Source organism: Budorcas taxicolor, chromosome 25, assembly GCF_023091745.1.
Source record: "Budorcas taxicolor isolate Tak-1 chromosome 25, Takin1.1, whole genome shotgun sequence".
In the NCBI taxonomy this organism is placed as follows: Eukaryota; Metazoa; Chordata; class Mammalia; order Artiodactyla; family Bovidae; genus Budorcas; species Budorcas taxicolor.
In genome coordinates this window covers 33,015,878-33,027,534 of record NC_068934.1, presented here as the reverse complement: position 1 = coordinate 33,027,534, position 11,657 = coordinate 33,015,878, and the positions used below count along the sequence as shown (strand labels likewise).

General features: G+C 51.1%; 1 long non-coding RNA gene across 2 annotated transcripts in view; it reads left to right on the top strand.

The window, feature by feature from the left end:
• Positions 1 to 698: 698 nt before the first annotated feature.
• The window catches only part of LOC128069048 (uncharacterized), a 29,981-nt gene continuing 19,022 nt past the window's right edge, over positions 699 to 11,657 (top strand). For both annotated transcript variants that reach the window (XR_008201530.1, XR_008201531.1), the window contains exons 1-2: positions 699 to 837; positions 3,562 to 3,717. This is a non-coding gene — a long non-coding RNA (uncharacterized LOC128069048). The remainder of the gene's footprint in view (positions 838 to 3,561; positions 3,718 to 11,657) is intronic.

Below are 11,657 nucleotides of genomic sequence, written 5' to 3'. Positions count from 1 at the left end.
AAGGTTTGTATCCAGTGGCTTCAGGTAGTCTTGGGCTGCTGCTGCTGCCAAGTCGCTTCAGTCGTGTCCGACTCTGTGCGACCCCACAGATGGCAGCCCACCAGGCTCCCTCATCCCTGGGATTCTCCAGGCAAGAACACTGGAGTGGGTTGCCATTTCCTTCTCCAATGCATGAAAGTGAAAAGTGAAAGTGAAGTCACTCAGTTGTGTCCGACTCTGTGCGACCCCATAGACGGCAGCCGACCAGGCTCTGCCGTCCCTGGGATTCTCCAGGCAAGAACACTGGAGTGGGTTGCCATTTCCTTCTCCAATGCATGAAAGTGAAAAGTGAAAGTGAAGTCCCCGAGTCGTGTCCAACTCTCAGCGACCCCATGGACTGCAGCCTACCAGGCTCCTCCGTCCATGGGATTTTCCAGGCAAGAGTGCTGGAGTGGGGTGCCATTGCCTTTTCGGCTTGGGCTGCTGAGAAGTCCCTATTAGGGCACCTCCTTACTGTCCCTGTTTACAACGCACACGCCCTGCTCCCTGCCTCGCAGCCCTCTTTTGTGATCACGTGCGCACAGGTCTACGCACACGCACGGACATAGGCGCACACACCCGCGTACGCACCTACCCTGCGGGGCAGTCCCTTCCCAAGCCAAGGGCGCAGCGCGGAGGTGCGGGCAGTAGACGCGCGCGTGCGCCCAGGGGCGGCTCATCCCGAGGCCGCCTCTGCGCGTCCCCTGCACCGTGCGGGCGCCGCCAGAAGGAGGCCGGCGCGGAGCGGAGCCCGGGGAACGTGAGTCCTGACAGGCCGTTCCCCTCCGCTCTCACAGCCGGGCTCCGCGCCGCGGGCAGGTGGGCAGCGCCCCCAGGGTCCCAGGGTCCCAGGGTCCCGCTCCCGTTCCCTTTTCAGCGATTCCCTCTGGGCGCCCAGGTGGGAGGAGAGACAGGCGCGCCCGAGCTGCGCGGTTTGCGCGAGACGCGCGGGGAAAACAGCGCTTTGGGAACAGCTTCGGCCCTGGGTCCGAGGCAGAAACTTGTACTCCGGGCCCTGAAACCAGGCCGAGGACACTGTCAGGAGGTGAGGGCCTGGCCCTCGGGGCTGGTCCATTAGCTGCTGCTTCCTTCCGGTGCGTCTGAGTCGGTGGTTAATTTCCCACCGGTTCAGTCCCCGCGGCGTCTGCTCACGAACACGCCGGTTTCTTCCTGGGGCCCCTCTCTGATCTGACTCCTTACCTGGCCACCTTCGTTCCCTCGGGCCAGTTGGCACTTGTGAGAAGTCCTCAGGCCCACTCCTGCCTCCCCATCCTCTTGAGGACCCCTGGCTTGGTTCAGAAGCCCTCAAGTTGGAGGGTATCCCATCTTGTCCCTACTTGGTCAGGGGCAGTCCTGCTCTCTGGGGGGATGGGCCCCCGACAGGCTCCTCCTGCAGCCCCTGTGGATCAAGGTCAGCAGCAGGTGACTCACATAGAGCCTGATTCTCCCTCCTTGCCGGGAGAAGAGAACTCGGTGAACCTGAGTTGGAGTCACCTACCAGGGAGTTTGGGGGAGAATTGCCCTCATTGCCTGCCTATTAGCACTTGCCTCTGGAATCAGCACCTTTTATAGGGACTGTTAGACATGTATCATCATCCCCATTTCACAGGGGAAGAGAGCGACACTTGGGTGGTTAAGTGACTTGCTGAATGAAGTTCACTGATAATGGGAGGCAAAGTAGAATAAACTAGACCACCTTCAACGAGTTATTTTTACTGATAAGAATTCATCTTCCTGGTTCTTTAAAGCAATGCTAGTTTTGGCAGTTAGGATGCACTCCTGCTCCAGACATGCCCAGTTCGCCTCTGCCCTATAGACAGTCCTTCTTCCTCCTAGACCTCTCTCACAGTTTCCCCAGCTTGCACTGCCACTCTGCCTTTCACCAGTGCAACTCCTACACGCCTGTCAGGGCCCAGCTAAGAAACCCTTTCCTGTGCGAGCCTTTCCACTCCCTGTAGCTCTCACCCATCTCCCTTTACTCCATGCACCAGTGTTTACAGTCTGGGCCATAAAATCTAACCTTCATTATATCATTGCCTTTTCTGACTCTCTCATTCTTTCATTTTCATCTGTCTTATTCCATCAGTTGGGTGTCTCCCTAAGGGCAGGGACTGTGGCCTAGGCACTTGCTTTACATGCCCTGTGGTTTCCAGCAGGGTGCTGGGCAAAAAGTTGCACCAGTGTCTCCTGCATGCATGCTAAGTCACTTAAGTTGTGTCCTACTCTTTGTGACCCATTGGACTGTAGCCCGGCAGTCTCCTCCGTCCATGTGATTCTCCAGGCAAAATACTGGAGTGGGTTGCCATGTCCTCCTCCAGGGAATCTTTCCAACCCAGGGATCAAACTCCTGACTTCTGCATTGCAGGCGGATTCTTTGCCACTGTGGCACCAGGGAAGGCCACACCCTGTGTCTCTTGTTTGGCTGATTACACTGTAAACCTGTCAAAGATGGGCCCAGGAGCTTCTGTTGCGAGCCTTTGAGGGGTGGTGTTACTGGTCTTCCAGCCATTAATCAGCTATCTGCAACTCCCCCTCATTGACTGGCTTGCCTGCCTGGTTCCTCCAACCCACCAGGAAAGATTGCACCTGGATTACCTGAGAGGGAGAGACAAAGCTTAATTGTATTCTCTGTTCACATCAGGATATCCAAGGACTGCTTAGACCAGATGCTTCTTTAACAATGCCCTTGTTGTAGTGATCGAGGATACGTCAGTGAGATACAAACAGCCTAGATACACGCCATGAAAGATCTGGTCTAAATTGAAACAGGGGGCTTCCCTGATAACTCAGTTGATAAAGAATCTGCCTGCAATCCAGAAGACCCCAGTTTGATTCCTGGGTTGGGAAGATCCCCTTCAGAAGAGAAAGGCTACCCACTCCAGTATTCTGGCCTGGAGAATTCCATGAACTGTATAGTCCATGGGATTGAAAAGAGTCGGATATGACTGAGTGACTTTCACTTTCAAATTAAAACAGAACAAACAAACAAAAACCAGAAGGTGAATCATTGTTTCTTTGAAGGAGGAATTCTATGTTTTGTGTCAAGGAGGGCGGTTTGAGATTGTTCAAGTGCGTGTCTGAGGCCAGGTCTTTTCGCCTGTTACCCTCTCTGCGTGTACGAGTGAGTGAGTGAGTGAGTGAGTGAAGTCGCTCAGTAGTGTCCATCTCTTTGCGACACCATGGACTGTAGCCTGCTACGCTCCTCAGTCCATGGGATTTTCCAGGCAAGAGTACTGGAGTGGTTGCCATTTCCTTCTCCAGAGGATCTTCCCAACTCAGGGCTCGAACCTGGGTCTCCCACATGGTAGGCAGACGCTTTACTGTCTGAGCCACCGAGTGCTTACTCTTATTCTTGTAGTTGATAACACGTTTTCACATCCATCATCTTGTTTATTCCTTGCAAAACTCGGAGAAAGAATAATAGTAATCACTAATCACAACAATGTTTATAAAATGTCTAAATTATTTAACAACTACTATGTGCTGGGTACCATTTTAAGGACTTTATGTGTGTTAAGTCATTTGTTCCTTCCCATTTTACAGATGCAGAAACTGAGGCACTGAGACTGCCAGCAGCGTGCAGTGGTGGGAATGTCCCCAAGGCAGAAGTGAATCAAGATTCTTAGATGATGAGAGCTCCATTGAAAGAAAAAAAGTACACTAAGTGAGGAAACAGACATTGAACACCTACTCTGCCAGGTAAGGCTGTTCAGAGCTTTGTGGGCACTTTCTCACCAGATTTTCACAGTTACACATCTGGTTATTGTGTCTGTACAGTGACCTGCCCCCACATTTGAAGAAACACAGCCTCATGAGGTCAGCTGGCTTGCCGCAGGCACCTGGCTAGTGTGTGGCTGATCCAGCACCTGACAGCAGGTCTGCGGACTCACGCCCATGTTCTCCGTGCCCCATGTCAAGTGCTTGGATGGCTTGGCTTTCTCTGGCTCTTTGTTTCTCAAGAAGAGGGGCGGGGGGGCAACGTTTATTTCACTGGCTGGGCGGTGAGATCATTATCACTCTTACAAAGCAGGTATTAACTCTCTAATTGTACATGGCACTGAGCAGAGCAATGAACTATTTTGTACACAAAAATAATTAAGTAAAGTCCACAGGGTGGAACTCTGCCCTCTGGGAACAAAGGAGCCCCAGTGAGTGAAGGTATCAGGGTAGCCCAAAGAGCCAGCATCCTAGAACACATCCTCCTTGGGAAAAGTGTGTCCTGGCTGACAAGAAGAAGTGGCACAGGGTTGTGTGGGGTGGCTTCCAAACCCATCACCGCTTCTGGGAAGTACCTCTGAGTGGTCAAGACTTTGGAAGCAGATAAAGGTGGGTTGAAGCCTTCTTAGTAGCTGTGTAAGCTTGGAGCAGTTCCGTGCCCTCTCCAAGCTTCATTTCCCATCTGTGGAAGTGGACTGAGCAGGTATGCTTCTGTCAAATGAGACGATACACGTAACGCGCTTAGCACTGCTGCTGCTGAGTCGCTCCAGTTGTGTCCGACTCTGTGCGACCCCACAGATGGCAGCCCACCAGGCTCCCTCATCCCTGGGATTCTCCAGGCAAGAACACTGGAGTGGGTTGCCATTTCCTTCTCCAATGCATGAAAGTGAAAAGTGAAAGTGAAGTCGCTCAGTTGTGTCTGACTCTTAGCGACCCCATGGACTGCAGCCCACCAGGCTCCATGGAGTGGGTTGCCATTGCCTTCTCCACAGTGCCCGACATAGAGTAAGCGTGTAATCATCGATAGCTCTTGTTTCGGCTGTTGGGTAGGTGTCTTGTTCCCAGCGTGGATTTTAAGGATGAAGGGAAGATTCATTTTCCTAGTAGAAAGGGGGACTTGGGACAGGACAGCAGAGGTACCCCCTTCGATGCCCCAGGGCTCATGGCTGTCACAGGAGGCTTGGCCCTTTGTTTCCTGTTCACTCCTGAGACAGCCGGGAGAAGGAGGGGTGGGGGGTGCCTGGCCTTTCCAGGGCAGCCCCTCAAGTCTCCTATTCAATAGTTGGTCTTTAGCTCTTCATTTGGGAGAGTCATGAAGCTTTCTAGGCGACAGGAAGTACACCTGGTGAAAGGTACACAGTAGGAATTCAGTAAGTGCTGACTTCCTGGGGTATCTGGGGTCCAGTTTCCCCAGACTCACAGAGGGGGCTGCAGCCCAGGCAGTACTTGCTGAGGAGTAAAGGACAGAAGGGTAAAGTGTATCTGCATGGGAGGGGCTGCCATGCCATGCCAGGTGGGCCACTCTGCCTGCAGCCTGCACGAGTCCCCGGAATGCACGCCCTCTGCTCATCCGGAGCTGGGCTGAGAGCAACCCAGGGTGCATGTTGCAGAACATCCCTTTTGTTTCTACCAGGCAGAGCCCCCCGCCCAGCACTGGCTTCCTGCTTAATGGCCTGTTTGGGATGGGGAGGCAGGGGAATGTGCAGAACTCAGGGAGAAAGAGATTAAACTCACAATAAAACCAAACCCAAACATCACCGCTTTCCCTCTCGTCCTCCGCAGCCCTGACCCTGAGCTGTCTCTCAGCCAGTTTCCCTCCCAGGCAAATAATATTTATTCCAGGAGGCCCTGACACACCGGGCCAGAACAAGACAATGCTTGATTGTTCTTCCTTTCCCCTGCGGCAGGCATGCGCTGGAGGAGAGAGCGTGAGGGAAGGGAGCTGCCCCCGCCGCTCCCAGTGGGACCGGCTCTGGGAGCTGTCAAAACAGGCCACGATCAGGGCTGGGGAGGGGTGCCGGCCAGATTAGTGCGGCTGCTCTCGAAGTTTCACTCTTTTACCCCAGTTCCTGGCAGCTGTGGCCACTTAAACAGCTTTGGCTTCCATTAAACAGGAGAGTCATTAAGTCACGGAGCTTAATGAAGCTCTAAAGGGCCCAGTAGTCATCCCTCGGTGAAAAGTGCCAATTCATTGCTTGGGAGATAACAAACCTGGAGACTGTGACTAAGTCAGAGGTGAGCAGCTCCAGGCCTAGATTGACGGCTCACCCCAGCATGACCCTGCGCTGAGAACCAGCCTCGCGCGCAAGTGGGAAGATGTGGGTGACCACTTGGAGAGAGTTGGACTGCTGGTTTCCCCAGCTGCTCAGCTGGTATTTGGGCTAGAAAGAACCCGAAAGTTCTCCTGTGGTGACTGGTTTTTATTAATCAGGGCTGACACAGAGTGTGTTGTCCTGAAGTGTATCCCCCACCTGAATCAGGCCACCACCACCAGGGCCTGGACCAGGGAGTTAGTCTGCTTCCCCTCCGCCCCCGACCCTTGACATAGGGATTTTGCCTCATCTGTTGCGCCTGTGAACAGTACCTGGCATGGTGCTGGTAGAATGTGTACAGGAAGGAGGGAGGACAACTGAGAACCCCAGAGCCACCTCTTTTACCTCCTTTGGGCTGGAACCAACTTGTCACTGGAGGTGACAAGTGACTTGTTATTGGCTGGAAGTGACCATGCACAGGAGCTGCAGTGGAGTCCTACCCAGCACGTTCAACCTTTTCTTTATTCTGATTCACTGAATTCTCATACTTAGGCAAGGAGGGCAGGGAGAGGTATTACTGTCCCCATTTTGCAGATGGGGAAACTGAGGTTCAGGAAAGTAAGTGACATTTAAGCAACCCAGGACATCGGATGCCTGGTCTAGCACTCCGTGGTCTCTCATGCTTATATGCAGCGCCAGTGACCACTGGGCTACAGGAGTTGACTCCTTAACTGATCTTCATCCTGCTCTTGGGGCCCCTCCAGACCAGGCCAGACTGCCCCTCTTAGTCAGAAGCCAGATATTGGACAGGAATCAGAAGAGGAAAATGGCCCAAGAGCCTGTCTCCTGGTCCATTTCCCCAAGGTTTGAAAGCTGTCAGGAGAAGGATGGAGAGATTTGGTTCCGAGGCCACTGTCAACAAGGGAGAGTTTTCCTTCCTTTAGCCATCTCATCTGTGTTTTCACTCTCTGCTCTCTCGGGGCTGGATGGGAGGAAGGGTCGCACCTGCCTAGAACCACGAGCATGCAGACTGTGGGAACTGGCAGGGACACTTGCCCAGGGGGAACATTTAAAGGATGCATGGCGGCTCCCAGGACTACCTGGCTCCCTGTGACTCCATGGGTGGGAAGGACATTCAGCCTTGCTACTGCCCTGGGATGGCCAGCCTTCTGGAAACACCTCTCTTTATAGGAACAGGGCCTAGGGAGACTAGTCCCTGGCTGGGAAAGCTGGCTGAGTGACAGTCTGGCTTACCCCGTGTGGGATTACTCAGCCTGTAAAAGTCCTGTTTATTTGTTAAGGGAGAGGCAGATCCATAACCCATCTGTTGACACCTGGACGGCACAGCGGAGGGAGCTACACCTCTCTGCCCAGCCCCGCAGCCCCACTGTGGTTTTCCTGCCAAGCTGCAGTGGTTGCTGGGAAGAACACCTGGTGGGTGAGTGATGGGAGAGCTTCCCGCTGGCAGCAGCCACCTCTGCCCAGAGCCATGCTCGTCACTGGGTGCCATGGAGGGCCCAGGCAGGAAGCCTGAGAACACTGTTCCAGACACATCTGCCGTAGAGCCCTGCCCTGGAGTGAGCCTGACCACGTCAGTGAGACCCAGTTCACCATCTCCCAGGGGCGGGCTCTCCAAGAGCCTCTTTGCAATCTCCCAGCCTTTCTTTCCATGGCTATGTTAATATTGGCTCCAAGACCAAATGAGTGGAAGATTCAGGGGGTTTTGAGTGTTAGATTGTAGGTCTGAGCTGAGCACACCACCCTTTCACTCCAGGCTCCTCCACACCACTTTCATTCCAATGTTAGGAAAGCAGAGGAGAGAAGCTGGCTGTTGTTGACCTTGTTTCATGGTGTCATCAGAGGACAGGTCATTATTGCAAGAGTGATGTTTGGAAAAAGAACGAGGTCAACGCTTAAGATACACGGGCTCCTGTCCTCACTCTGGCCTGAGCCAGCTGTGTGACCTTGAGCAGCGAGTTAGTCTTTCCGCATCTCCATCTCCTCAACCAGGAAACAAAAGAAATTGGATTGATGTCTCCCAGGGCCCCTTCCAACTCCAACAGTTTAGACTGTACAGCTGCGAACCTCAGGACTGATGTTCATTTACAAAGAAAATGTCACTGACATCCCCTCCCCCCCAGGAGGATGTGCTCTGAGTTGCTCTCCCTGTTGTGATGGTGGGTCTGCAGTGCTCCACACCCGCTGCCCGTCCCCACTGTCCACCTTGGTTCCCATGCAGGAGGGCTGACCCCCTTGCCTCTGCTGTCCTCTGAGTCTCTGGGAGGACGCCATCAAGAAACCACTCGAGGCTGGTAGGCCTGGGCCTCGGTTCCCATCTCAGGAAACTGAGTTGCTGGTTGACTGCAGGCAACACTTTGCTTCTCTGAGCCACATCCGCCAAATGGAACAAAAAATTCTCCCTGAGAAAGTGCTTTGGGATGAGCACGGAGGCTGAGGATCCAAATCCCAGGCCCTTTGGGAGGCAGTGGACCTCTACTAATGGACCACACACTCAGTGGGGCTTAGTGTCCCAGTGTGCCTGGAACCTTGGCCTCCTGGCACGTGCTGGGTGTCTTGCCCACATGCATTGTGAACAGGGATCAAGATGCCCTCTTTTTGGATTAGCTTTGCATCTGGTTTTGAAACATCTTGCTGGGACCGTGAATGGCTTTGCAGTGCCTTTCAGTGAGTTCCTTTCAGCTTCACTCATCAGGCCTTGGGGAGCTCTGTTTCCTTCCAACTGACTCAGTGCGGTTGCCGAGCTAATGCTGTTGAGTCACTTGGGCAAGGCCCGTTACTTGCCAGACATGGCTCACTTGGACCCATCTTTCCAGGGTAATGAACTCACAGGATTAAACTGAGAGCTCCTTCCTTCTCCTATACCTTCACCTCCTAGCTTTCCATCAACACCCCCCTGCCCAGCCCCTACCACCCCCATCTCCTGGTACTCAGGTGGGACCTCTTGAGACAGGGAGCAATTAGCCAACTCAGACTTCCAGATCCTCCCTAGAGGAAGCTGCTGCTGTTGTTGTTCAGTAGCTCAGTCGTGTCCGACTCTTTGTGACCCCATGGACTGCAGCGTATCAGGTTTCCCTGTCCTTCACCATCTCCCAGAGCCTGCTCAAACACATGTCCATTGAGTCAGTGATGCCATCCAACCATCGTCCTCTGTCATCCCTTTCTCTTAATTTCAATCTTTCCCAGCATCAGGGTTTTCTTCTAATGAGTTGACTCTTTGCATCAGGTGGTCATGTATTGGAGCTTCAGTTTCAGCATCAGTCTTTCCAATGAATATTCAGGATTGATTTCCTTAGGATTGACTGGTTTGATCTCCTTGCAGTCCAAGGAACTCTTAAGAATTTGAGCACTTGCCTGATAGCCCTGGGATGAAGCGGGCCTGCTTTACAGGAACCCTTGGAAGGATGTGAGTATTTTTTTCTTTTCCCAGGGAGACAGAAATCTCTTTATTGAGTTTAAAAGCCAAGTTATATTTTATTTTAAAAGATTCAAAGTACATCAAATGTAAGAGATGACTTTCACTGTCATAAGCAATACTTTTATAGTGTCCAGTTCTCTGTACATGGACAATCCCATTTGGTTTATTACAGTATAGTTAGGTCCTCAGTATCTATTTTATGACCAGGTTAAAGCCAAACCCATGTTCCCCGACTGTAAATACTAACATGATTTCTCAAATAGTACCTTTCTTAATAAACCTAAAATGCTATCATGAGGCATCTTATTTTTTGTAAAACTAAAGAAGAAAAATTGTTGCCAAATTAACTCCAATACAATGCTTTCTTATTGTTTCATTATATTTTCTTACTAAAATCTATACTGATTAAATAAGATCATTTAGAAGTTTTTAATCAATTTAAAAGTTAACTCCTATGTGTATGTGAAAAAGAAAACAATTTTGAAAACAGTTAAGGTACTCCTTAAATGGAAAAGACATGAGTATTATTAATGGGGAGGCTCCTACAGACTTATTTAGAACTGCTTGTAAATTACTCTGCCACATTCTGAGACCATTGTAGCCTCAAGTTGCCACCTTCTCTGCTTAGAATCCTCTTCCATTCTCACCTGCCTGGTTAATTTTTACCTGGTCTTTAAGATTCACTCTCTCCAGGAAGTAAAGTATTCATTCAATAAATATGTATTAAGCACTTACTAGGCACCAGTGACTCTTCTAGCATTTGGGATACAATATTCAAAATTCCAGCCTTCGTAGATACCGAAGGGAAACCAGGGCAGACAGACCACACAGGTAACAGAAAATATCAGCTGGTGATACATGCAAGGAAGAAAAATAAAGCCAGTTAAGAGGACAAGGAACAAAGGAGTGGGGTCAGGAAGACTCCCTGAGGCAGCAGCATGTAAGCAGGGACCTTAATGAAGTCAGGGAATAAGCCATGTGAATATTGAGCACTGCAGGTAGAAGAAATAGTAAGTGCAAAGTCTCTGAGGCAGATGTGGGTATGACATGTTTATGAGAGGCAAGGAGGCTGGTGGAATTGGAGATGAGTGAGTGGATGGGGTAGTAGGAGGCAAGAAGCTGAGAAGGGTGATGGAGGACAGGTCACATAGGGTCTTCTTGACCCCTGTAAGGACTCAGCTTTCATTGAGAAGTTATCAGATTTTTTTAATTTAGTCATGTATTTGGTGTTTGGGGTCTTGGTTGCTGCTTATGGGCTTCTTCTAGAAGCTGTGGCGAGCAGGGGCTACTCTTCATTGTGGTGCATAGGCTTCTCATTGCAATGGCTTCTCTTGTTGGGGAGCACGGGCTCTAGAGTGCAGGCTTAGTAGTTGTGGTACATGGGCTTAACTGTCCCAGAATCTTCCCGGATGAGGGATTGAACCCACATCGCCTACACTGGCAGGTGGATTCTTAAACGCTGGACCACCAGGGAAGTCCTGTCAGATATTTTTAAATGGAGGGGTGGCATAATTGGAGTCAGGCTTTCACAGGATGGTTCTGGCTGTCATAATAGAGGACAGGCTGTAGGGAACAAGGGAGGAAGCAGGCAGATCAGCAAGAAGGCAACATCAGTAATCCAAGCTAAAGACAGTCATGGCTTCAGTGGGGCAGCAGCCATGAGATGCTGAGGGGCACTTAGCATCTTGAGACATTTTTATGGTAAAGCCAACAGGATTTCCTAAGACATATAGGAGACATGGAAGAGTCAAGGATGGCACTAAGGTATTTGGTTCCAACAATCAGGAGAATGGAGTTGCATCACCTGAGACAAAGATGATGCGTGAAGCAGGTTTAGGGGGGTTGGGGAGATCAGACATTCAGTTTGGGACAAGTAAGGCTTGAACTGCCTATTGGATGTTCAAGTGGAGATGCAGAATGGGCAGAAGGTAAGCCGGTCTGTCATTCAGGGAGTGGTCACACTTGGAGATATGAGTGTGGGGTTGTTGATACATAGATTGTATTTAAACAGGAAGGACTGATAAAGCCATCTGCAGAACAAAAGCATCCAAAGACTGAAACTTGGGGGTCTCTGGTTTCTAGAGGTCAAAGGAATTAGGAAGTTGCAGAGGAGATTGCAAAAGATCGGCAAGTGCAATGGTAATGCTTACGTTCTAGAGGTGAAGTGGAGAAAGTGTTTTCTTGGAGGAGAGGATGGCTGACTGTCAAGTATAACTGGGAGGTCAAGAACCCGG